Source organism: Mobula hypostoma, chromosome 1, assembly GCF_963921235.1.
Source record: "Mobula hypostoma chromosome 1, sMobHyp1.1, whole genome shotgun sequence".
Taxonomy (NCBI): domain Eukaryota; kingdom Metazoa; phylum Chordata; class Chondrichthyes; order Myliobatiformes; family Myliobatidae; genus Mobula; species Mobula hypostoma.
Genome location: NC_086097.1, coordinates 162,501,548 through 162,514,425, shown reverse-complemented (window position 1 = coordinate 162,514,425; position 12,878 = coordinate 162,501,548). Strand labels below are relative to the sequence as shown.

The 12,878-nt window shown below is 40.0% G+C and overlaps 1 long non-coding RNA gene across 1 annotated transcript; it reads left to right on the top strand.

The window, feature by feature from the left end:
* Window positions 1–2,051: 2,051 nt before the first annotated feature.
* Window positions 2,052–11,237, top strand: LOC134342490 (uncharacterized). Its single transcript, XR_010017029.1, has 4 exons — window positions 2,052–2,077; window positions 3,030–3,109; window positions 9,412–9,552; window positions 11,128–11,237. It is a non-coding gene; the product is annotated as an uncharacterized LOC134342490 (long non-coding RNA).
* Window positions 11,238–12,878: the final 1,641 nt, after the last annotated feature.

Sequence of the window (12,878 nt, the reverse complement as noted above, 5' to 3'; positions counted from 1 at the left end):
TATTAAGAAAATTAAGGATTAGTACCAAATTGTACCAAGGAGCTGGCACAAGAGGAAAGAGGGCTATTTAGGTTTCAAGAACAAGTTCTCTTGTGTGCTTAACTGGTTTGCCCATGGAAGGTTAAGGTCACAGTCATTATCAGCTTCCTAACGTAGGGATGCTGCCAACTTTTGCCACATTCCTCAGTTTGCTCCCAATTATTGCATTTACAGATCACATAAACTCTATACTCAAGGCCAGAATATCTACTCCTTCAACTTATACGTACAGGAAATGTGAGTATAAGTCATGCAGTGTCATTTGGAAGGGTGTTTCAGGACTTAGAGCCTGACCCACTAAGTTCCTCCAGCAACCTGCAAGAAGTGGTATTTAAACAAGTGAAAATTGAACTAATGAGCACTGGAATATAAATCAAGAAGGTACTGATAATACTCCATCCTCGGATTGCACCTTGATTGTCATGAGTCAATCTACCAAGAACCAAAAGAGATTCCAGGGACTACACAGCTTGTAGAACCCTTGCCTTGCTGTACCAGAGACTGAAGTTCAATTCCGATGCAGGTGCTTTCTGAGCAGTTTGTGAGTTCTCTCCATGACTGTGTGGTTTCCCTCCATGTACTCCAGTTTCCTCCCATGTTCCAGGGTGAGGATTGGTGGGTTAATTTCGACTGTAGGTTGCCCTTAGTATGCTGGTGAGTGGCAGAATCTGGGGGGGGGGGGCGGTTGAAAAACATGTGGGGGTTTAAATAAAGTGAATAAAAAATGTTATGAATGTAGGAGTACTGTGGTCGATAACTGGCACAGACTCAATGGGTTGAAGGACCTATTTCCTTGCTGTATCTCTCAATAACTACTGAAGGCAGTGTGTGCAAGGACCAGTCGGCTGAACTGAGTAGGAGGACATATTATAAAGAAAAGGCATGAGAATCCCCTACACAGTTACAGTCCAAGGACCCTCCACACAAATGAGTCCACAAGCCACAGGGGAGTTATTGATTCAGTGATTACATTGTAAAACGGACTATGTTGGCCACTTCTTTTTGTTTTAATGATAAAGTTTAAGTTATAGCATCTAATTATAAATTTGAAGATAATAAACACCTAAGAACCATTAAGTAATTGGCAGAATATTGTTTCTTGTTGGGGCTGTGCTGTTCGGTTTTGAAATAAGAAAGAATGGCAATTCTAAGATAACATTTGTTGGAATGGTGAACATACAACATATATTCTGGATGTAAATTATTTCCTTTTAATATTATAAAATCTTAAATAAAACAATGCTGTTTTCTCACAAAGACAATGTCCTGAATGTTCATAGCCTTAATTGCCTCTATTTAACTGTTCATTCTCTCACTCCCGGGAACAATCTAAAGGCTACTGCTTGCTCTCAGACAAACAAGCTGCATTACACCAGTTAGCCCTTAAGTAGTTGGCTGCCTAATAGAAAAGAGGCCCAAGGTAAACATTTGGCATAGATCAGCACAGACCAACAGCCAGAGCAACAACACCACTGAACATATCCAAGTATTCACCCCCTCCAGCTTCAGTGTTAAACATTGCCAGGTCAGGAATGCACAGCTCAATAAAGAGCATGTTGCCTCGGTCACATGCTTGTAACCATGCCAGCCTCAAAGGAGAACTCCCTAATAACCAAATGTGGCAGTGCTTCCATTGCCCGTACCAAGTGAAAGGCATTGAGTGTAAAATACTCATTCTGCACTCTGGTACTTGTAGTAGCAGACCTTGGTAATGGTCTTGGCTTATTATTGTCACGTGTACCAAGATACAGTGAAAAGCTTGCCTTGCAAACTTTTTATATAGATCAAATCATTACAAAGTAATTGAACTAGAATAAGGTGAAAAGTCAAAGTCCTGTGGGGGGAGGGGTGGCTTACTCTGATTGTCGAAAGTCATCTTGTTGCAATTGGTTAGTTTAGAAACTGCAGCTGCTTTTCCTATTGGTCTTAGCCGCTTGGTGTCCAGTTTCATCTATCCTGGGTATATAGAGAGCACATGTGGGAGGTTCTGTCTCTCTCCCTTTGTTTAAGGCAAGTGGTCCACATGACCATTGGGAAGGTATGCTCTGTGTACACTTTTAACTGTGTTTTTTGAATGTACAATTGTTGAATATTCAGCTTTGTAGTGTCAGTAACTTGGGGAATATGAATGTTTGGTCAATTTTTTAGTGTTTGTAAATAAATGATTAATATACCTATTCACAGTCATCTTTTCTTGTTCTCACTGGCTGGATGCACGAACCTGATTCAGCAATTCAGAATAAAGTATAAAAGATACCAAATGAGTGCAGAGCAGGTAAACGATAAAGTGCACAATTATAATGAGATAGTTTGTGAGGCTAAGTCCATATTATCATACAAGAAGTCCTTTTAAGAGTTTGATAACAGTGGGATAGATATTGTCCTTGAGCTGGTGGTACATGGTTTCAGACGTGTGAATCTGCTGCCTGATGGGTAAGAGGAGGAGAGGATGTCCAGGACAGAATTATTGTGAATGACTTTCCCAACAACTATTAAGCTGAAGCCTTAAGAGGTCCTTGGCATAATTTTAATGATCAGGGCAGCTCTCCATAGGATCCAAGCCAATAAACAGCTTTTTGGCAAGCTCTTTGGCCGGCCTGCTGTGTGTAAATTGACCAGTGACTTTCTTGGTTAACAACACTGTTTACACGTTGGTGGTAATGTTATGACAGGTGATATACTGTTTAACATCTCTGTAAGTTGATTACAACATTGGAGAAAGAAATACTGAAGGTGATTTTTCAAATGTAAGCTGACCATAGAACCTCTTCTGCCACATTGTTTATCAAGAAATTAAAGACATGTTACCCCTGGCAAAATGTGTAATAGCAGGCCACTGACTGGTAAATTGCCACCAGCTACACCCCTCAATGTCCTAAAGCTCAACATTAAAATAGGAGCCAAAATCACTGTGTATTAATGTAATAAAATTACAGCCAACAATATGCATAATTTTAAGATTGTTCATTGTTTTCCTCTCTCTCTTAAAGAATGACACTCACTCCCAAAACATTGCTGTGGCACTCCTGTATAGAATGAGCCAGTTGACCAGCTCTAAATAACAGCACAGGTCAGTAGCATTGGCTGAACCCGGATCCCAAACACGCGAGGAGTACCAGTAGCTTTCATCTCCCAGAACACAGAGCAACAAAATATGAGGCAGCATGTCAGGATCACTCAACAGATGCTGAGAACAGGGTCCCGGGTCAATGTGTTTGCATACTGTTTTCCTTAAAACCTATTGTTGCTACTATTGGAGATGTGGAATTTGATCCTATTAGAAATAGTTATAATGATTTACTCAGGGAAGAATTCATTTCTTTCCTTGAGTGAAGTGGAAATTTTGCAAGGTCAATTCACATCTGAAAAGTAGTGGGACAAGGCCTGAAAAAGGTTGCTGAATAACATATAAAGAATTGTGCATTTTCTTATGTAGAAAATTAATGCAAGGCACATAATCTAAGGTTGACTCAAGTGCAGTTGATGAAGCATCTTTTGAATCAGACATTAAATGATGGGCCCCAGAATCTCGAGCAGCAATGTGTAATTCCATTTACAGTAAAATCCAAAGTCCCACATTCTCTTCAATCTATACGCAGGGACACACATGGTGAAGAGACAGGGCTGCTACATTTTACACCCCCCCCCCTTTCCCACCACCAAAAAATTTGTAAGCACATTAGATAGATTTTTGCATAGCAGGGAAATTAAGGGTTATGGGGAAAAGGGAGGTAGATGGAGCGGAGTCCACGGCCAAATCAGCCATGATATTATTCAATGGTGAGGTGAGCTCGATGGGCCAGATTGCCTTCTCCCTCTCCTATTTTACATGTCCTCATGTTCTTATTAGCTAAGTGCACAATAAAGTGTGTTCTGTCTGTCCCTCCAGAATCTCTGCCCCATCCTGCACCTGAAGCACAACCCTACCTCAGAAAAGTTAGTATGGTAACTGCTCTGCCTATTACCATAAGAAACTGCAGAAAGTAATGGACACAGCTCAGCGCATCATGGGAACCAACAGTCTCCCCTCTGTGGACTCTGTCTAAGCGTCTCGCTGCCTCAGTAGAGCAACCAGCATAATCAAGACCCTATCCACCTATCATGGACATCACCCTCTTCTCCCCATTGGGCAGAAGATGCAAAAACCTGGGAACGTGTACCATCAGACAGCTTCTATCCCACTGTTATCAAACTCTTGAAAGATGGACAGTTGGCCTCACAATCTACTTTATTGCGATCTTGCACTTCACCGTTTATCTGCACTGCACCTTTTCAGTAGCTTTTACACTTTATTCTGCATTGTTATTATGTTACCAGGATACAAGACTAGTTTTTTGCTGTATCTTGATACGTGACAATAATAAACCAATAAACAATAGGAGTCCAACTTCAACTATTCCTTCCCCTGCCTTCTTTCTCATCACTATGCTCTGATCCCTGACAACCCTCACTGCTCCATCCTTCTCTATCCCGTCAAAGGCTTTCAGAAAGCTTTCTTAACCAGATGTTGCAAAAAGATACATGCTTCTGCTAGCTCTTTGTCTAATGAATCCAACTCCGCTGCTTTTCCCCCATAACCCTGTACCTTGCCTCCAGTATTTATCCGATTCTTTATTGTAAATTATTGTTGCATCTGCTTCCTGCTACCTTTAAAGTTGTGCATTCCAGCTCTTAACAATTCACTCTGTAAAATATTATTTCCTTGTATCCCTTGTGGTTCTGTTGTCAATCTCTTAAATCTGTATCTTCTGATTACTGATCCTCCTGTCTCTGGAAATAGCTTATCATTATTTATTCTATCAATTCTCCTCTTAGCCTTCTCCGTGCGGAAAGAAGGTTACTCTGGTAACCAAGGTATTTTCCCACACGGAAAATTCTTTCTGCATTTCCCTTAGTACCTCTCAAGTTTATAAAGGATTTTTTTTCAGACTGCCATATCCTGGCTCTCTGTTTAGTCACCATATGCTCCGGCAGTCAACCATTTTGCTTCTGAGGGTTAAGCAACAGATTTCCTTTCAGCTTTGGATCAGGAAACCAGGCGTGTTAGAAATAACATTCAGAGCCCCAGCTGAACTCTTGTGAGGAGGACTGTGATTGCTCTCGGACCTTGGACCTGTATCAGCAGTGAGTGAGGAAAATTTACTGCAAATCTATGACTTTTGAAGCAAAGACATTGGAAACTAAAGGTTAATTTGGTAAACTGGTAAATTGGTTTATTATTTTCATATGTACCAAAGTAACGTGTAAAATGTTGCATGCCATCCATACAAATCATTTCATCTTGTCAGTGCATTGGAGATGTACAAAAGAAAACATTAACAGAATACAGAATAAAGTGCTACAGTTACAGAAAATGGAGGGCAGACAAGCAAAAAGGTGAAAGGCCATAATGGTGAAGACTGTGAGGGCAAGTCCATTGTATTGTACTAGGAGACTATTCATTAGTGTCATAAACAGCAGGATTGAAGCTGTCCATGAGTCTGGTAGTCTGTGTTTTCAGGGTTCAGTATCTTCTGCACAATGGGAGTGGGAGAAGAGAGAGCATCCAGGTTGGGAGAGGCCTTTGACTGCTTAAATGAGGCAGCAAGAAGTTTAGACAGAGTCTGTGGAAGGGAGATAATGCAAACCAAAGAGCTGTGCTGATGTGTTCAGAGTGAAACTGAAAAATCATTCAAGAAGCAAAAAATGGGTTAAAGATGCATCAGGAAATATTGTTGATGACATTAGCAGATGATAGATTAAATGGACTAATGCTTCATTCAAGAAGATAACTATTCAATGAATATCATTAAAGCAGCAGTCATTCCTTCATTATTATCTCGCCTATAACAATTGCTGTTGATCAAACACTAAGAGAAGTACTGTTTTACCACCCGAGTTCAACAGAGCTCCCATGTGTCCCCAAAGGTATGTAGATCTGAGAAATCCCACAGCACTATTTCAAAGAGGAACTTTGGAATTTCCTCCAGTGATCTAGCCTACATTTGCCCCCCTGAGGAACACCTATTGGGAGCTGAATAAGTAGATGTTCTTCTTCTTATGTCCTTGATGGATTTCAGGAAATAAACTGGCCAGCATCACATTATTACCTGTGAAGTTACTGAGCACAGATTTCAGAGACAGAATTGCTGGTGTATGAATGACCTTGGGAACTTAGAAGACAACTAACTTAAAAGAAGCCAAGGATATATGTGTAATACTTTCTACCAACTGTCTGGATTACTCCACTGATTGGAAGACAAGTTGGCACTAAAGAAGGCATACAAAGTGAATTTGAAGAGAATTTCAAAAACAAACTCTTCACAGTTTTGGAAGAGACTGGTACACTTATTAGTGAAGGCTAAACTAATTTCACAGAGTGGTAGCTTAGGCAACACAAGAAGGTTCAGATTAATTTTAGCATCAAATCTAGTTATTCATTGTAAACTAACTCCACAAAAGCAGCAGTTCTATGACAGGCAAAATACTGCAGTCATTTTGAAGCTAGTATGATTGCTCTGCCTCTTTTGAACAATTAAAGGAGGGAAAATGCTCTAAAGCGACAGCAATTCCTAGACCATGGAGTGTGTTCACATTATCAAGTGGTGAAGTCCAAATGGGGCAACATTCACAATGCCTTAACAAGTTATAGAAAGCCACACTCTCTGGCCGAAAGATGATGGGTGGAGGGGGGAATTAAATTTGTGTAACAAGTGTAAAATAATTATTCTTTTAGTGCCTTACGTAACCTCAGAATGTCCCAAAAGAGTTAACAGCCAATGGAGTTCTTTGAGGTGCAGTCATTCTTGTGATGTAGGAAAAATGGCGGCCCAAGGTCCCAGAAGCAGAATGAATCAAACTTATCTTTTACTTCTATATATTGAAGGATAAATATTAAGCAGGACCCTACATTGTTTTGGCAACAATGTCTTCTATAGAATTGCTATAGCGTAGAAGTAAGTCATTTAGCTGATCTGCCCTTTACAGCAGTTTATAAGAACAGACCAGTCAGTTTAAATTCCCTGCCTCTCTTTCTGTGCCCCTTCAATTCTTACATAGTTCCTCCAGTACTTAACCAATTCCTTCTGAAAGTGACGGTCAGATTTAGTTCCACTTCCCTCAACCATCAGGCTCTTAAGTCAACTTTACTCACCCCATCATTGAAATATTCCCACAACTGATGGAATCACTTTCAAGGACTCTTCATCTCATGTTCTTGATATTTATTCCATATTTATTTACTATTGTTGTTCTTTTCTTTTTCTAGTTGCACAGTTTGTTTTCTTTTGCACAATGGTTGAACACCCAAGTTGGTGCAGTCATTCATTGATTCTATTATGGATTTATTGTGTATGCCCACAAGAAAAGGAATCTCGGGTTGTATATGGTGACATATATGTACTTTGATAACTAATTTACTTTGAACTTTGAAAGATTGATCACTAGACTGCCTCCTGGAATGATGGCTTTGTAGTTTGAGGAGAGTTTAAACATACTGGACCTAAACACTTGAGGGTAGAAGAATGAGAAGTGATTTCATTAAAATATACAATATTCTTTGAGCATTTCAAGACTGAACAGTGTTCCTTCTTTCATTATATTGCAAATAGCTGTTATTCCTTTAGCTGTCCAGTCCTTAAATCTAGCATCCAGTTTATTCAGCGTAAAATCTGAGTCATATGCACACCATTTAAGAATTGCAATGTCTCTCTCTAGTTTATATTCTTTTATAATAGTTCTCCATATTTTAAGAGTCCATTTCACCCTCAGGTTGTCAATATTATTTATGTAACTTTGTAGATTGTTATCAGCCAAAATTGCCTGTATGAGGATGGAAAGTATCCTCTCCTCAATGATTTTCCATTGAGCGTCATATGATGGGTTCAAAGAGAAACACTTATTAGAAAAACAAGACTTTTACCAGTATTTACAGATGCGACAGTATGTTAATTGGACGGTTAAAAATGTAACCAAGGCAAGTATATGTCTGATAGAGCTATTCAGAAAAGTATATAATTCAGACAATGGTAGTAGAATAATTTCAAGCATGTATTAGGGTTTGTCAAATCTTAAAATACATTCGACTTCATACATTAAAACAAAATGGGAGAAGGAAGGAGGGATAATAATATCTGAGGAAGACTGGACAATAATATGGAGGTATCAATGGAAGTGTACCAAATGGAGGGAGTTCAGGTGGAAAAATTTGATAAGATATTTTATTACACCCTCTTAGAAATCCCATTATGATAGTAATCCCTGTTTGCTGGAGAAATTGTGGAAATCAGAATGCAAACCATTATCATATTTTCTGGGAATGCCCCGTTATCAAAGACTATTGGAGTGGGATACATAATGCCCTACAAGACATCTTTAAATGTGAAATACCCTTAGAGAGTAAGACCATATATTTTGGGTATATACCTCAAGAATGGTTGAAAAGCAATAAATATTTAATGAATGTACTGCTGGTGGCTGGTAAAAAGACCCTTACCAGGAAATGGTCATCACAGGAGAGCCCAACTTTAAATGTATGGATGGAAATTACAATGGACGTTTACAAAATGGAGAAGATAACAGCATCTGTTAATCATAAGTTGGAACAATTTTATTCATACTGGAAAAATGGTTTAATTACATAACACCTCGTAGGCCTGATTTTATTCTCACAAGTCAATGAATATGTTGTTAAAAAAAATCACTCCCGACTCTGTACATAGTTTTCTTCTTTCGATTCTTCTTTCTTTCCTCTCCTTTCTATAACTATATACCTCAGATAAGTATTAAGTGGAGATTTGTGACAAATATGATTATATGATATATATGTACAGTGTCTGAAATACATCTTGTGGAAATGTTTGTTTGATGATGAAATTCAATAAAAAAAATCACAAAAAATATATACATACACACACACACACACAACACACAATATTCTTGCGGATCCCAAAAGGCAGGTGCAGAGTAATAGAGTATAAAACCAGAGTGACAATCTCAATAAAAAGGGGTGAGCCTTTCAGAATAGAGATGAGGAGAAACGTCTTCATCCCAGGTAAGAGTGAATCTTTTGAAATTTTTACCCGAGCACCAAGTATATTCAAAACAAAGACCGATTAATTTTTAGGTATTTGAGGAACTAAGGAATATCGGATTTGAGTAAAGAGTAGCATTGAAGTAAAAGATATTACTGAACGTTGGCCAAAGCCAGCTCTATCACAGCCACAAACCTTCCCACCACTGAGGACTTCCTCAAAAGACAATGTCTCAAGAAAGAGGCATCCATCATTAAAATACTTTACCATTTGGGATATGCTCTTGATAACGGGTACAAAAACACCAGGTGATTGAAGGGGACTGGGACATGACTAACAAGTTAAATGGGTTTTTCAACAGGTTTGATGAGGAGGCTTCTGTTTACCCTCTACAACCCATCTACCCCCCAGCTCCTCCCCTCTCACCCCTTGCCCTCCGTCTCTCTCCAAGAACACCGGAGAGAGAACGACCACAGACACATGGACTGCCACTGCTGAGCAGGTAAGGAGAGAGAGAGCTCTGCAGAATTCACCCAGGCAAGGCTCTGGGCCTAGACGGCATCAGTCCAAGGGTACTCCAGGTGCGTGCTCTTTCAATACATCTTTAATCTGACTCGGAGCCTGGAGAGGGTGCCTGTGCTATGGAAAACATCTTGCCTAGTTCCAGTACCCACCACGCCAAGTGGCTATAGGCCAGTGACACTGACCTCACATGTTATGAAATCATAAAAAAGACTGGTCCTGGCACACACCTGGAGCATCACAAACCCATCACTGGACCCCTTGCAGTTTGCTTACCAACCACATATTGGAGTCGAGGACGCTGTTATATCCCTGTTTCAGTGGGCTTACACCCAACTGGATGAGCCAGGCAGCACTGTGAGAATCATGTTCTTTGATTTCTCCAGTGCCTTTAACACCATATGACCTGCTTCTCTAGGGAGTAAGCTCATGGAGATGCAGGTGGATGCTCCAGTAGTGTCCTGGATTACAGACTACCTGTCCAGACAGCCACAGTATGTGAGATTACAGAGCCATGTATCAGATGCTGTGGTTAGCAGCACAGGAGCACCTCAGGGGACTGTCCCATCTCCCTTCCTGTTCACTGTCTACACTTCCGGCCTCAGATACAACATGGAGTCCTGCCACCTGCAGAAGTTTTCAGATGATTCAGCAGTTGTGGGCTGTATCAGTTGGGGTCAGGAGGCTGAGTACAGAAGAGGGATGGACAACTTTGTTGAGTGGTGTGGACTGAATCACCTGCAGCTCAACATCACTAAGACAAAGGAGTTGGTGGTGGCCTTCAGGAAGGTAGGACGTGAAGGGAATGGATGTGGAAGTTGTCCGGGACTACAGATACCTGGGAACTCACCTGGACAATAAACTGGGCTAGACTGAAATACAGGGGCTCTGTACTAGAAGAGATAAAGCAGACTGTACTTCCTGAGAAGGCTCTGGCCATTCAACGTCTGCAGTGCTGTGCTGCAGATGTTCTACAACTCAGTGGTGGCCAGCAGTCTATTCTACGCTGTAGTCTGCTGGGGCTGGAGGGTGAGAGCAGCTGACATCAAGAAGATCAATAAGCTCACCAGGAAGGCTGGTTCTGTTCTGTGGGGTGGAACTGGATTCCCTGATGGTTGTGTCTGAGAGGAGGATGCCGCAGAAGCTATGGAGCATTATGGACAATCCCTCTTGTCCCCTCCATGACAATATCTCCTCCAACCTTCAACATTCCAAGAGCAAACAGAGCTATTCTAGACTCGATCCACATGACTGACAAACAGAGGAGCACCTTTAGTAACAGATTGATTCCACCAAGGTGTACCACTGAATGCCACAGGAGATCCTTTCTTCCTGTGGATATAATAGACTACAACTCCTCCTCCTTAAGTAAATTAGTATATGGTTTCATTGCACATCTTTATTTGCACTGTTACTTTTTAATGCACATTTTGTATTCTCTTTCATACCTCAATGTTTACATTTTGTATTTTAAAGTACATACTTCTGACTAAAGTATCTATTTATTCCTTTGGGATAAATTAAGCTTTATCTTATCTTATCTTCCCATTACTAGTGTCAGGGAGAAGCTGCATGAGCCTGAAGACACAAACTCAACATTTAGGAACAGGTTCTTCTCTTCTTCCCCAAACTTCTGAAAGGTCCATGAACCCGTAAACATTAGCTCACACTCTTTTGCACTTGCTATTCATTTTTTATTGTAACTTACAGTAATTTGTTATGCCTGCACTGTACTGCTGCCACAAAATAATAAATTTCACGATTTATGTAAATGACAATAACCGAATTCTGATTCTGTTTCTTAAGATCATTGCGTGAAACATTTTACTTTATGCTATCTTTGGTATTGTATTACAACTATATCCTCTGGTTCTCAACCTATGTGTCAGAGAAAATAATTTTCCTCTGGCTACTCTGTATAATCTCCTCTGACAATATCTCCTCTAACCTTCAACATTCCAAGACCAAGCAGAGCTATTCTAGACTCATTCCACATGACTGACATACCTTTTCACTGAAACCATTCTCATAAATCTTTCCTGTAGCTCCCTTAAATCTTTCACCCACCTCCTCATTAAGTGGCCAGAACTTAATGCTGATCTTAGATTGTGGCCAAACCAATGTTTTATAGGGGTTCAACACAAATTCCTTCTCTTGTAATGTATAATACAGCCTGGGATGTTGTTCAGCTGAGAGCTCAAGAGGGTTGAGGTTTAACATCTTACCTGAAAAAATATGCTTCTCACAGAGCAGGGCTTCCAAAGCATTTCACAACAACGACATATTTTGAAGTCATCATTCTAGTCTAGGACACTTTTGGATATACCATGTTAAAAATAAAGCCTATTTCATAATTGAGGTTATTATCATATGCACGAGCACATAGAAAGATTAACAGCCAGCATCTTTTTTCCCAGGATGGCAATGACTAGTACAAGAGGACATACTTTTAAGGTGATTGGGGCAAAGTATAGGGGGGTGGATATCAGAGATAGATTTTTATACAGAGAGTGGTGAGTGCATGGAACAAACTGCTGAAGGTGGTGGTAGAGGCAGATGGATTAAGAACATTTAAGGGACTTTTAAACAGGCACGTGGAGGGACATGTGAGAGGAAAGAGTTACATTGATCATGCAGTAGGTGGAAAGGTTAGCAAAACATTGTAGGTCAAAGGGCCTGTACTGTTGTATGCTCTACATGTTTGTACGTGTGCATTGGAAACACATACTTGCAGCAGCATCAGAGACACAACATACACAAGAAAAACATAAACCATATAAAATTATACAAGAAAGAATACAATTAGAACAAATATAACAACATCCATGGTAGTACTAAGTCCATGGTGTTGCTCTACTGAGGTAGTAATTAGGATTGTGCAGGGTTGTCCAAGGACTAAATAGGATGATGCCAAACCAATATTATCTGTACAATATACATTGTTTGAGTTTTTAAGGTTGTAATACGGTGCAAGTAAGACCAAATGATCAGCCATCTCTCTCTCTCCCCTGTTTATATTAATGACCTTCAGTGAATTAAATCATAATTATCAGTTAACCACAATGTGCATGTGATCAAACTGCTGAATTAGCATTATTAAAATTATTTCACATTAATAAAATAATTGTTCCTCAGGCTATAAGATCTTGACAACACAGACGGTAACAATACTGGCCGTGAGGATTTTGCAGGTTCTTCCTGTGACTGCATGGGTTTTTTCTGGGTGCTCCAGTTTCATCTCACATCCCAAAGACACACAGGTTGATAGGTTAACTGGCAACTGTAAATTCACTACTGTGTGGCTGA